This window comes from Sparus aurata, chromosome 18 (assembly GCF_900880675.1).
Source record: "Sparus aurata chromosome 18, fSpaAur1.1, whole genome shotgun sequence".
Taxonomy (NCBI): Eukaryota; Metazoa; Chordata; class Actinopteri; order Spariformes; family Sparidae; genus Sparus; species Sparus aurata.
Genome location: NC_044204.1, coordinates 13100254 through 13113416, shown reverse-complemented (window position 1 = coordinate 13113416; position 13163 = coordinate 13100254).

Below are 13163 nucleotides of genomic sequence, written 5' to 3'. Positions count from 1 at the left end.
TCTTGGGATACGGGTGTTTTAATTACAAAGGTAAAATAATTAAATAATTCACAATAATAATAATAAAACAGATTTGGTGCAGTAAATAATGTTACTCTTTGCTTCCCCATTTATTTTGTGAGCTTATCCAGGTTTCATGAACCAAGTTGGGAACCAATGAAAGACATTTTTGTGAGACATATGGGATGTAAAGTGAAGATGCATAATTATTAAAAGTCATATTTATTGTTGCATTTTTTTTTTAACTAAAACTCTTCAAAAACCCTGTCTTTGGTTGGAATCTATTGAAATAAAGTATAAGCCAGTAGCTGTAAAATGACATATTTCAAGACTATGTGATAACAGAGTGGTTGGTGTTCATGATTAATCTGAGAGTCTGCAATATTCTCAACAAGAAGAAAAATATATCCCTGAAGCACAAAGTTTTCACATCACACAGATATGTGACCTATAGCAAGTGGCGTCATAGCAGAGTAACAATGCATGTCCCTATTAACAGCTCCTCCAAATGCAGCCTTCTTCTGCCCAAATGTAGACACAGCGTCTGCATCATGAGCCGCTGGAGGCGATTCCCAGTCCAGAGGGCTGCGATCAAGGGCGCAGAATTGGGACACAGAGTGAGGGACTTAAGTAGCTGCTATGAGTCTGAATATTTGTTTCAGCTGTCTCAAGTGGCACTTCAGCATCATATTTATGAAGAAGTAACAGAAGTGTGGTTTGTATGTGGTCTGAGAGATAGTTCTTAATCTTTTCTCAGACCAGTCCCTCATCTTCGCTGCAGAGTATCACTCCACATGAAGTCACACTCACAGCTGTGGAGGGTACTCCATGTGAAGAGGGGGGATATGAATAAACTGATGATTACAATGGAGAGTGCAAGTGTGTCCTGCTGTTTATTAAACATTTGTCACCATGGATACTGATAGATGGCTTGCTTGTCAGATTGGTGTGACATATTTCCCTGCCTATCCGCTGATACAAAGCCATTTTGAAGTCCAGAGTTTGTGTTGAGTATTCTTTTTCTTTTGCGACAAAGTATGCAAAGGGGGAGGGGGGATGCACCGATGGATCAAACAAATAAAAGACTTATTTAAGTAATTTTAACTTTAATGTCTATAGACATGTGACTACAGTTGCATAAGCAACAACGTTATTTTAACCTAAAACATTGTTTTCCTAAATCCAAACAGTTTTAATGTTTAACCAAACTGTGAACTTATGATGAAGTTCAGATTCACCTGTCTCTGGTACACTGCAGCAGTCATGTTGTTTTGGAAGAAATTAACAATCAACCTGTTCTGTCATTTAGGTATGAAGATTATCTGCATTTTTTTTATGCAAGGTGTTGAATTTGAATTTTGGGTAATTAAATCAGACCACTGAAGTCCGGATATTTGGACTGCATCCAAATATCACTGCACTTGCAGACTTGCAAGACAATGACCATGTTTACATGCACGCATATGCCTGGATTTACTTGAATATTGGGTCATGTAAACAAGTTAGTCAGAATATGCCCTAACCACTTTTAAAGAATATTTGTTTACTTATGTACATGTTAAATTCACAAGGAATCTTGGTGGCGGTTGGTAACGAGCTACTTGGCAGGGCAACATGGTGAGAAAAACGCTAAAAAGTTTACAATTTTGGGGTGAGGAGGTGACGAATTTATGTACCTAAATAATAAAGAGTTGAACAACACACAAAAGCAGGTGAAAGCTAAGAAACAACTAGCTGCTCAAACCCGGCCAGTTTCACCTATTTTCATCCTACATGGATGAAAGACTGTTGGTGATGGCACAAGAACCAAGCAGAAGTGCTACCAGTAGCCGTAGCAGCACACCATTTGAGGCTGATGATAATGATGATAAGAAGTTATCCTACAGGATGTAATGTTAGCCGATATTAGTGTGCTAATTTGTATTTCATGTAATGTAACTATTTGTTTAATGTAAAAAAGTAATTTTAGGCTACCTATTTATTGGTGGGCTAGCTACTATGAGTTCCTAAGTCGTGTCTTATCAATAGGTATGGAGAATGGAGCAAGTTACCCTGCTACACAGCCATCCATCTCCACAGTGCCTGTTCATGCAGGGTAAGATATCAAAATGTTATTAGTAATGCATAACATCAGTGCAGTTGTATAGACAATATTAGTTGGTGTTTGCATTAGCAACATTATAACTAGCTTGCTAGCATACAAACTGGCAACCACTTGAGGGGCTGAACGTTATCATAACACCTCTTACTGTAGCTTTAATCTGAAAATATATATGTAAGTCTTCCTCTGTTTTAGTGTACGGGAGTAAATTAGCAACAAATGCAAACTCCCAGTCAGAAGAAGGAGGTCAGCCTTACCTCTTCCCTCCTTTGGTACGTGTGTTTGCTCTCTCTCATTTCTTAATAAATCAGTGTTGTATCTAAACTCATGATATGTGATTTTTTTTTCTTTTTTTCTGGCAGCATAAATAAACCAAAGTTATTTTATTTTCCTCCATTTACACAACAAATACAACACTTATAGCACTAAAATGGACTGCTTGTTCAAACCGACCAGTTGAGCGAATCGTGAAATATTTGCAATGATCAAATAACACGCTGTCAACATGTTCATTATCATTATTCTCTTCTACAGAATTAAACACTATTACGCTCATCATTGTATCACTATCATCAGCTGTTTGGCTCACTGGGTAACAATCAGAGGCTGCAGCGGTTTTGCTCTGTTCACAGACGTTTTGTTGTTATCTCTGGATCAAAGACCTCTATTTTCCAAAGGCTAATAACCACTTGGCCATGTCGTGATGTGTGGCCGTGTGGTTATTCTTTATGGGTGTTTATACTTTTATCTAACAGGCTGTTTTCATCATTCTCCGTAACTCCTGTACCTCCAAAGATTTTTCAGCTTCTTCCCCAGTTGCTGGAAGCGCACTGAATGCAATGTTAGTGATTTAGTCTGGTCCCACAGCAATGAAAGATTATGTCAGCAGTTGATTTGTAAATTGAGCACTATTAATAGTTTTTTTTTAATTTACACAGCAGTTGTGTGAAGTTAGAGGCACAAAGTATTTTAAAGGGAAATAAAACGGGACTGATAAAAATCAGGAAGACAAACATCTAAAGCAAAGTGGAGTCAATAAAAGTCTCAGTAATTTCACCAGAATAGAGCAAACTAAGGGAAGTGCAGAACATGTCAGAATAACAATAATAACAACAAAAACGACAACTGGAATGAAAGTGGATGTAAAAGTGTCTCTGTGTGTGAGTGCTTGGTCTGACTGTATGTTTGTCTGCTGCTTTCTTTCAGGTACGATGTATAAATTAGTGAATCAGTGAATGAATTCCGGCTAAAGAAAAAAATCTTGTTTGCAGGAAAAAGCTTTTCATCGGCTGCATACACAATTGTCCTCTGCCTACACCTGCAACCGTTTTGTTGGTCTGTCAGCAATAAAAAACTAAACAGATGTCCATGAAATGTGGATAGAGGATGGGTCTTAGCCCAGAATATACCTCATTAACTTTTGGTGTGGATCTGGATGAAGAGACGGATGCAGGAAAATATTCTCGCTTCTTTATTTGAAATCCATATTAAAACAAAAGCCAGCGTGCTATTTTCTTGTGCATATTTACGTTAGAGGGGCTTGTCTAGGATATCGATTGGTGTTTATTGGAGCCAATAGCGTTAGTCCAGAATGTGAATTACAACCCCCCTGCACATGGCACCATCCCAGACTGACAGCTGCCAATTTGGCAACAGTGAATATAGTACCAAGATGGTTTTCTTGCCAGGTCTTGCTCCTGGTAACCCGGGGTGTAGTCACCTAATAGGACAACTGTCATTAGCTGCATGACCAAATGAGCAGGTAGTACCTGTCTACCAGCAGCTAAACTCCATAAAGCAACTCAGTACTGGATGAACCATCTTAAAACTAGCTGCAGTTGGTCTCAGAGTTTGTGTTCAGTCCCGACACCGGCTGTGTTCTCTTGGAGGCCTTAAGAATTAGCCACTGTTAGCGGTTACTTAACAACAACTAAAGCCATCTGTTCATCAGGAAACTCGAAATCACAGGGGTTCAGGCAAAGCAGATGGGGGACATTAGAGGGAAAACCAAGAAACATTGAATATGTTCAATTGAATATGTTCCAGTTTCACTTTTGAATAAAGTTATACATTGCGTTTGCATACAGTAATCAGTGAAACATTCCACTCCGGTGGCGTCTTTCTGACATTTTGACATGAGCCACTCGCTCATCGCTTAAAGTCAAAGATTGGTTGATGATGGATGAGATTATATTATTGGTTACAAAGGCTTTCTTTCATGGATCAAGTCGCTCAATTATCATTTAGGTGGTTTATTTGTCATAATGTGACTCCAACCTTGGTATTTTTTACTAATATGGAGTTTAGAACAGTGGTAGCATTATGAAGCAACTTTTTTTTTTAATTACAGGTCATCGTTTTATTAGTTCTCGCGCACTCACACAATGACCTGAATGATGGGATTCACATTCATCCCAGCTGTTTTACACTATTCAACTTCCACTGTTGTTGGTCATGTCCACCACCTGCAGTTTAAATGACTGCCACTGTAGATTATACATCAGATAATATTAGATTGCTGGGTTTGAAATGAGTGTGATGTGGTAACAGCCAAACTGAACAAACACATAAAATATAAAATAGACTAGTTGTGCACCTATTTGTTCCTAGAGAAAGAAGACAATCTATTTCTATTACAAGTAATTAATTATGTCTCCTGCAAAAGTTCTCAGCTGTCAATTGTGATGAGCCACACTCTCTATCTCTCTCTCTCTCTCACACACACACACACACACACTATAAATCAAGGAATCACCAGTCACATCACAAAGACAGTCTGACACAGAGAAGAAACACAGCAGTTCACATACAAATCTAAGATTATTACTGTTAACTTCATAACTGATCTTGCCTCCCATCACAAAAAAATTCTCCTCAAACACAGATTTTGTAGCTTGTGATGCCTGTTTATCAGCATGCGTGATTTGATTTGTCAACACATTTTCCAGCCATCCCCATTAATGCTCACGTAGCCACGCTAATGACTTACGGGGCCCTTGCAGTGGAGTGGAGCCATTTCTCTGGTGAAATGCACCGATAAAATTTACAAAGTGAGCAATAATGGATGAGTAGTTTTTACAGGGTGATTAGGCTAATGTGCTTTTAATTGGCAGGAGTGAGCTTCTTTTGTTAAGGTATGCAGAATTAGTGCAGTGGAGAAGACGGGAGGCATTGAGCATCATGTTTTTCAAACAAATGCTGAAAAGACAACAAGTCGCATGTGCAGGCACACTCATCATTTCAGTAGGATTTTGGAAAGGCATTATTGTTTTTAATGCTACCAGGCAGGAACTCTCAGTATCCTAAATTTAACCTGAAAATGTCCATTACATCCCCCTCCATTAATGCGTTCACACTGTACATAACCTTTCCCACTCCTCTTCTCCAGGTTCCATCTAGTTTATATGTGACTAAAAGCAGTTTCATGGACTTTACCAAAGTGAAGCTGAAGCTGAAGTGGTATCACCCCAGGTAGACTAGGTTACAAGATGTGTTGCCCAAGTCGCAAAACTATTCTAAAATCCTGATCCTACAGGATTCTTTGGAAATTGGCTGTTGTGTGTCAGAGCAATGTTTTTCAATCCTAGTGCAGAGCAGAGCACGATGACAATCTGATCATTTAAATCAAGTGCATTAGAGCAAAGGATGATGATCTTTATCTTGATCTTGGAATGTGGCACAACATTGATGAAAAATAAGTCACAAAGGACAAGGCCAAGTGATTCAAACATCTTGAATTAAACACTACTAGTGCAGTGCCCGCAAGAAAAGTGTATTCCTATAAAAAAGTGGGAGGTTAAGTAGCTTTTTCATGGATGGCCAAATGAGGCTGTGTTTGAAGGTGGGTTGTCAGGGATATTTAGGTTTGTTGTGAAATCAGATATTCCAGGGTATAATCGGCCGTTTTTGACTATTTTTGATTTCGCCATTATATTTCACCATAAAAACTATTTACTTGGTGTCATTATTTTCAGCACAACCTGACATGTGTGACTGTACAGTTATTTTTTTTATTTTGACATACTGTATTAATACAATGGACCTAAAATCACACAAAAAAAACATAAAATCCGAGGAGAAAAAGTTCGATTTTTTTACTGTGAAAAAAAAAAAATATAATATACATACAAATATGTTTAACAAACCTTTTTTTTTTTTTTTTTTACTTATAATGCAAATATAAATTGTTGTTTGCTAAATGTGTGCATACATTTTAAACATTTACGAAGTTATATGTAACTATTTACATTTAAATGCAGGCAATGCTCAGGTCTGCCTGAGCTCCTTCCAGCTGAATAAAGAGCTGCACTGCCTGCTCCACATTCAGCTTCTTCTCATTGTTCTGACTCATTAAACAAAAAAAACGACTCCACTACACACTAAACACACTACACCAAACACTACATAACACACTAACTACACACTCCAAACACGCTAAATATCACAAATCTCTCAACTCTCAATATCGCTGTCTATACACCGACTGTCGTTGCCTGTCAATCATCCGCCTACGTCCCTCCCACAACTTCCCGTCCAACCAAACTTGCTGCTTGGACACTTTCGTGACAAAAACCCGTTTTTACCGTTTCTTCCTGCACCAGACACAAAGCAAACGTGACGGAAATGTTTGCAAAAAAGCGTGGCGGACATTATTTACCCTAGGTCCAGTTTTGGACGTGCCGATGCGTCCGGTCCGTCGCCTCGGGAGGTGGGCCGTGTAGCTAGCGGCTTGCAGCTAGCTGCTAGCTAGCAGCTACCTACACACGAACATCCACAGATTCTGATTCCACTTTGTTGTCCGCGAGTCTCCGGATCTCCTCAGACCCGAACAGACTCGGTCCGGACTCGTTTAATCTCAGATGCACAGAACAGAACAGAACGGGACCGAACCGCCGGCAAAATCCCGGTCCAGCTCACGCCGCTGCAGGTATAAATCCGCTTGTTTCTTCAGGTATGTAGTGGGCTTGAGCTCTGCAGTGATTGGCTCTGGTGCGCACGTGACTGTGGTGGCTCCGGTGGACAATGCTCGGCAGAATTTGTAAAGCATTTATGAAATAATTTATTCACGGTATCATTGCAGTCCAAGCAAATGCTTAGATGCACACCACTGAACCACGCAACAGCCATGTTGAAAGTCTCAGGTCAGTGTGATCCTGATCCGCAGAGATATTTGACAGAAACAGAAACACATACACACACACAGACAGACAGAGATTCCTTGCTTTTATAGAGAGATGGCAAAAAGAAAGAAAGAAAGAAAGAAAGAAAGAAAGAAAAGGTTGCGTGAACATTGTGAACGTCCATCAAAGTTTACTGACCAAGTTTCAGGTTTAACCGTCAGATCATCAACACTGGTACAGTCTCCGGCTTCTTTTTTAGCAATCCCAGATCTCAGCACCCAATTACAGAATTGGAAGTTTTGAAAATGTGTCATGTTTTCTTCTTAAAAGATTTGGATTCATAATTAAAGGGAGAGGATCACATGAGAAATGTGGGGAGCTGGACTCACAGCTCATCCACCACTGAATATGTGATGTGCTTTATGCCTTAATCTCACTGAGCTGCCAGGATGTCCCTGTGCTAATCAAAAGTCCAAACTAAGCAAGAATGGATGAGCAGTTTTTACTGGGTGATTAGGCTAATGCTACTTTAATTGGCAGAGGGGAGCTGCTACTGTTCAGGTTTGCAGGTTTGAAAGGTAGTAGGAGTGGAGGAACTCACAAGAGGGTCAGCACGTAGACACCAATATTTACAGGCAACCTCGGAGTGGGATTCCATTCTGTGTATTTTTAACTTCATCAACTATTTCTGAGCACTCCCAAAATCACTTATTTTCCTGAAGGGAAACACAAAGGGCTTTCTTTTTGTGAATTGATTTATATTGCAACCCTCCCCTATCAAAGGTCTGAACAAACCTCCAGAAAATTCATCCAACATATGTTAAGATTTTTCAGTCTGGACCAAAGTCCAAGTGGTTGACTTACCAGTACTACTATCCTTGTGGTGTGTCCGGACCAACTTGTGTAAGTTCGATCGTGGGATGGTTTTGTGTTTATTTGTGTTACTGGTGCGAGTGTTTCTTTGCCCCAAACAATTAGAATTCATTCAATCTTTTCAATGAACTCAGCACTTATCACAGCACGGATTACTGCTGCAGTCAGGTCGATAAGCAGGGCTGAAGATAAATCCATCTTTAATCCCAAAAAGTCCTCTCTGAGATCTCCTCCCAATGATTAAATGGCTTTGGATCAGAGCAGAAAATGATGTAACTCCAGGTGTTTATTCCGCCAGAAGATCTGCTCATGACTCCTCCAGCGATGCCTGTCTATAAGTTTGTACTTTTCAAACAAAAACAATGCAAAGTCATTTAGATTATTACTGTATAGATAACTCCTCAACTCCATGCAGTGTCATCAACATAAGAGACGGGAATAAACGGAAATGGGGCAACTGGCAAAAATTCAGCTCAAAACAACGCTCATGGCCAGCTAGGACATTCCAATTGAAAATGATGTAATCAAACTTATTTTATCACTGACACTTGCTCATGCTCAAATGAGGCCAAGCCAGTAGGCTAAACAGTTATACATATTCAGCTGTAAAGAGCTGGCAAGGACATGTGCAGCAAACTTATGCCTTCACAAGAAACAGCACTCAGAGGAAAAGTCTGTTTTCATGAGGTCAACACAGGGAGCAGTGCAACAGAAATCACATCTGCTCATTCCCCAGTCTTGGACAGAGAGAGCAACATAAAGCACACACACGCAGAAGACAGCTTTCACCCTGAGGTTGAACAGGAGACGTGGTTCTGTCTTGGAGGAAACATTTACTTGGTGGGTTTTCTCACCATGCTGCGTCTGGCTCCGGCGCGGTGTAAGCTGACATGATTGAGATCAAGATGCCAGATGTTTTCTGTGTGTAGGTTCTCACTGCTCTGCCAAACACATCAAGATTGTGCCAAAGGTAGCTGATACCACAAGAAAACCAGGTCGGGAAAGGCTGAACACAAGTTGTTCAAGCTTTCTTCTAGAAGCAGAGTTCACAGAGTTTACAGAACACCTCTGCTCCGCTGAATCTACAGATCTCCTAACGAGGAGAGCCATCTACTCCCATGAACAACTACCTACTTGTTTGTGTCAGTGTGGAGGATGGACAGTAAACTTCATCATTTATCTGAACTCTCTGTTTTAGTCCCTGTTTCCTGAAGGCCCCTCCTCCCCAAAAGCGCAGTCTGCTCTGATTGGTCAGCTCATACAGGCCTCAGCAGGCATGGCCCATTTCGCTTTGCGTCATCCCTTTCTGGAACCTTTTCTAAATGCAGGTTGTGTCGAATTTTTGTAGATTGAGTGTTATATATATATATATATATCTATAAAGCACCTACAGCTGCTTTAGAATCATTTAAAAACATAAATGTCTCATTTTCTAAAATTTGGGGCATTTGAAATTAAATTGTCGCGACTGACAGCAGGTCACACAAAACTTTACTTGGTCTGTTTTCCTCTCATGAAGAAAAAATAGGTTTTATTGGAGACTGTAGCTGCAACTCACACATCCTAAATAATGAAGAGGGAAGAGACAGGATGAAAACAAATAGTCTTGTGCTGTATATAACCTGTTTTTAATGAGGACCCGCTAAAACACACATCTAAAGTATGTTTGAACTGCTTTTCGTGCTTTGGAGAAAAGTCCTAGTCCTGACATGTCGATGCTATAAGTGCTCAAATGCACAGAATTTAAACTTGTATTCACTCAGCTCCTTGATTCTTCTGACCAAGGTTCAACAAGGTTCATGCGCCTTTACAGAATCCTGTGGTATGCTGTCTTACCCCAAAACAAATGACAGTAGACTCTGCATGGAAGAATACAACGTTCCTCCTTGGCTCCAGATTATTGCTAGGGCTCTGCTAATTACTGCCCCAATTACTAGCAGAGTTGGAAATGAGAGGCGGGTTTCGGCAGGCGGAGAGTTTAGGCACGTCGAATGTGACTCATTCCACTTTTGGGGACAAACACCAGAGTCAAGACGAGAGAGTCTGGTGTTTGTCCCCAAAAGTGGCATGTGTCACAACACACACAAAGCTGCTCGCTGTGTCTATAAAACGGGCCAATCCAAGTTTCCAAAGGGAGGCAGCTCACGTGCACTAACATGCACATGCAGCCAGAAGGGCCTGAACCAAACAGGTTATTAGGGAAAGCATCCTACTAAAATCTTAAAACCGAGACAATAACCGTGTTCGTAATACCTATCAAAATAAACAGCATTAATATATGAGTGCTTTTAAACAAATTCCCTCTCTTAGCGTTAAAGCTGATGTAAGTCAGCATTTTCCACATTTGTCTTGCTGTTCAATGAGTATGTAAGGACAATGGCACAAGAGAGGAAGAACATGTCACCTGATCTGATCTAAAGCCAGAGTTCTGTCTTGTTCCATGGCAAAGCGTAAAGCTGACAGCACAGCGCTGTAGAAGTAACCTGTTGGTCACCCACAGAGGCCTGAAGCAATAATAAGATAAACATCGGCTGACACAGAGAGGTCGAGACAAACAGGAGAGAGACGGGGGAACAGTGAGGGAAGAAGGGCATGAAAGGCACAGTGGACTTCAGCTAACTTTGGTTTTTAAAACCTAGAGCCATTGTATATTTGCAGGTTCAGTTTCCTTAAATAACAGAAAACTTCAGTGGACTTCCTCACTCCATTTTTTTGCAGTCAGAGTGACAGCAGACCTTCAACAGACCTTAGATTTATGACGGGACATCTATTGAAATTGTTCATGTCATTTTTAAAAGAAAATTCAAGAAAAAAATCACGTAATCCTGTCTACTAACATGACTATTGTGGACATGTATTAAGGTTTCGTGGCCCTTTCTTAACAATTAAAAAACCCCTGTGTACACCATGACAAACACTTTGCACCATAAACTAAAGGACTGTACAAATGTAAGTTTTGATCGGAAATTCTGACCGGTTGATGGCTCTGGAAGATCACCAAATTGATTATGATGTATCCTCTAGAGGACCTTTAAACTGTGTACATTGAATAGCAAATTTCATTAAGCGCTCCCCCGCCCCAGCTTTTATAGTTGTGGTTATGCAACTCAAAGCACTTGGCAAAGCAAATCCCTGGAACAAACATATTAGTTTGTATTCACCATAAGCACTATTCAGGTTCATGTCGCTATGTAGGGTTCACCTCAGCCATACCCTTCACTAAAACTAGAAGGAATTTAAAAAGAAAAGGTCCGGAGAGGCACAAAATGGAAACAATGTGGAAGCTTATAGCACAGAATGACAAAAACAAATGAAATACGGAGGTGTGTGTTTGTGTGCGTGTGTGTGTGTGTGCGTGTGTGACAGCCAGTCTTGTGGGGCAGGGCCTGAGGTGATGATGGTGGTGGGGGATTAGTAAATGACCCTGTCTTCCTCTAGCTGGCAGAGAAATAACTACTACTACTATGACTTTCACCACACGGCCAAAGCAGGGGAGCAGACAAGTGTGTGTGTATGTGTGTGTACACGTGTGTGTCCCAGGGCTACCTGGGGGAGTAATGGGATTTCTGCCTTTGTGTCTGCTGAGAAAAAGACCAATTGTGTGAATTTGCCCTTTACTGCCACTGCTGCCGCACTACTTGGTGGTTGAAATATAGCTGTGTGATGGAGTGATGTGTGCATTGGTGTGAGTGTGTGTGTGTGTGTGTGTGTGTGTGTGTGTTTACGCAGTGCCTTGAGAGAATATATCACACAAATTATATGTCCGTGTTTGCACAAATACATGTCTATGTCTCTGTGTGTGTATGATGCACATGTCTGCCTCAGAGTAAAGATCACGAGCAGCGTGTGTGTGTGTGTGTGTGTGTGTGTGTGTGTGCGCGTTGACCTTCAGTCCTTTAGTGTCTACAGGCTGTGTGTCTATGTGTTTGTTACAGGTTTCACACGAGTTTCACGGTCATGAGAACAATGTATAAACACACCCACACATCCATGTGTAATACACATAAGTGGTTGCCCTCATGCATACACACAAACGTCATAATACACTAATGTCTGCTGTCTCAGTCTCTAGAGGGTGAATAAAATCAACTCATACTGTGTCAACACATTTAACAATCCAGAACCTACTTACAAGGATGCATTTGACAAGTCTCAAAATGTTTCAACTACAGTAAAATCTGAATCAATCCCCATTTTTGGCTCCCAATAATGTGTGATATGTAATAAGTATCAAAACAAGCAGCAAACAGTCGTATGAGTGAGTGCAGCTCAAATATTCAACAGTACTTGACCTCCTTTCTGACGGTGAAAATGACCCTTCTACTCCAGAGTGAGTCTCACTTTGGTAAAGCAGTCAACTGGTCTAGCACTCCTTTAGCCCTGTTTAGCACTCATTATCAAAGGTTTAAAAACAAATGATCAACATCCATTCAGCAAAACCACAGATATCACCTCTATTTTTTCATACTTTTTTCCTCCGTTTAAAAACCGGGCGCTTACACTGCCCACAATGCAACTTAGCCACTGAGTGACATCACTGGAGGCCATTTATCAGATTCCATGCAGCTTCTTCTGGAGCCACAAAGGACTGAACACTACTTTTTCACGCATTGAGTAGTGCCTGTAAACACACTTTAATGTTTAAAATTGGTGGAACCTTAAAGTGCAGAAACTAAAAGTTCACAGCTTAAACAGCTAACTGATAGATGTCACCATACATCTTCCCCTGTTCATTGCTTACATTAAGACATTTGTTTTGCTTTTATATCTCATATCACCAAGGTTGTTATATTTTCATTTGTTGGTTGGTTGATATGTTGGTTTCCGTGAAACTTGGATGGAGGATGGGTCTTTTGGTGTGGATCGTGATAAAAGGGACATACCCAAGAAATGTTTCTGCCTTTCTTTAACATTGTGAAATTTAATTTTCATTTATTTGGTTTCTGAGGGGATAATGCATGTTGCTTGATTTAAAAAGTCAAGAGTTACTGACGTTACTGGTATGTATGTGAGTAAGATTTGATGCGGATCCAAATAAAAATCTTGAACTAGCAGATAATATAAATATA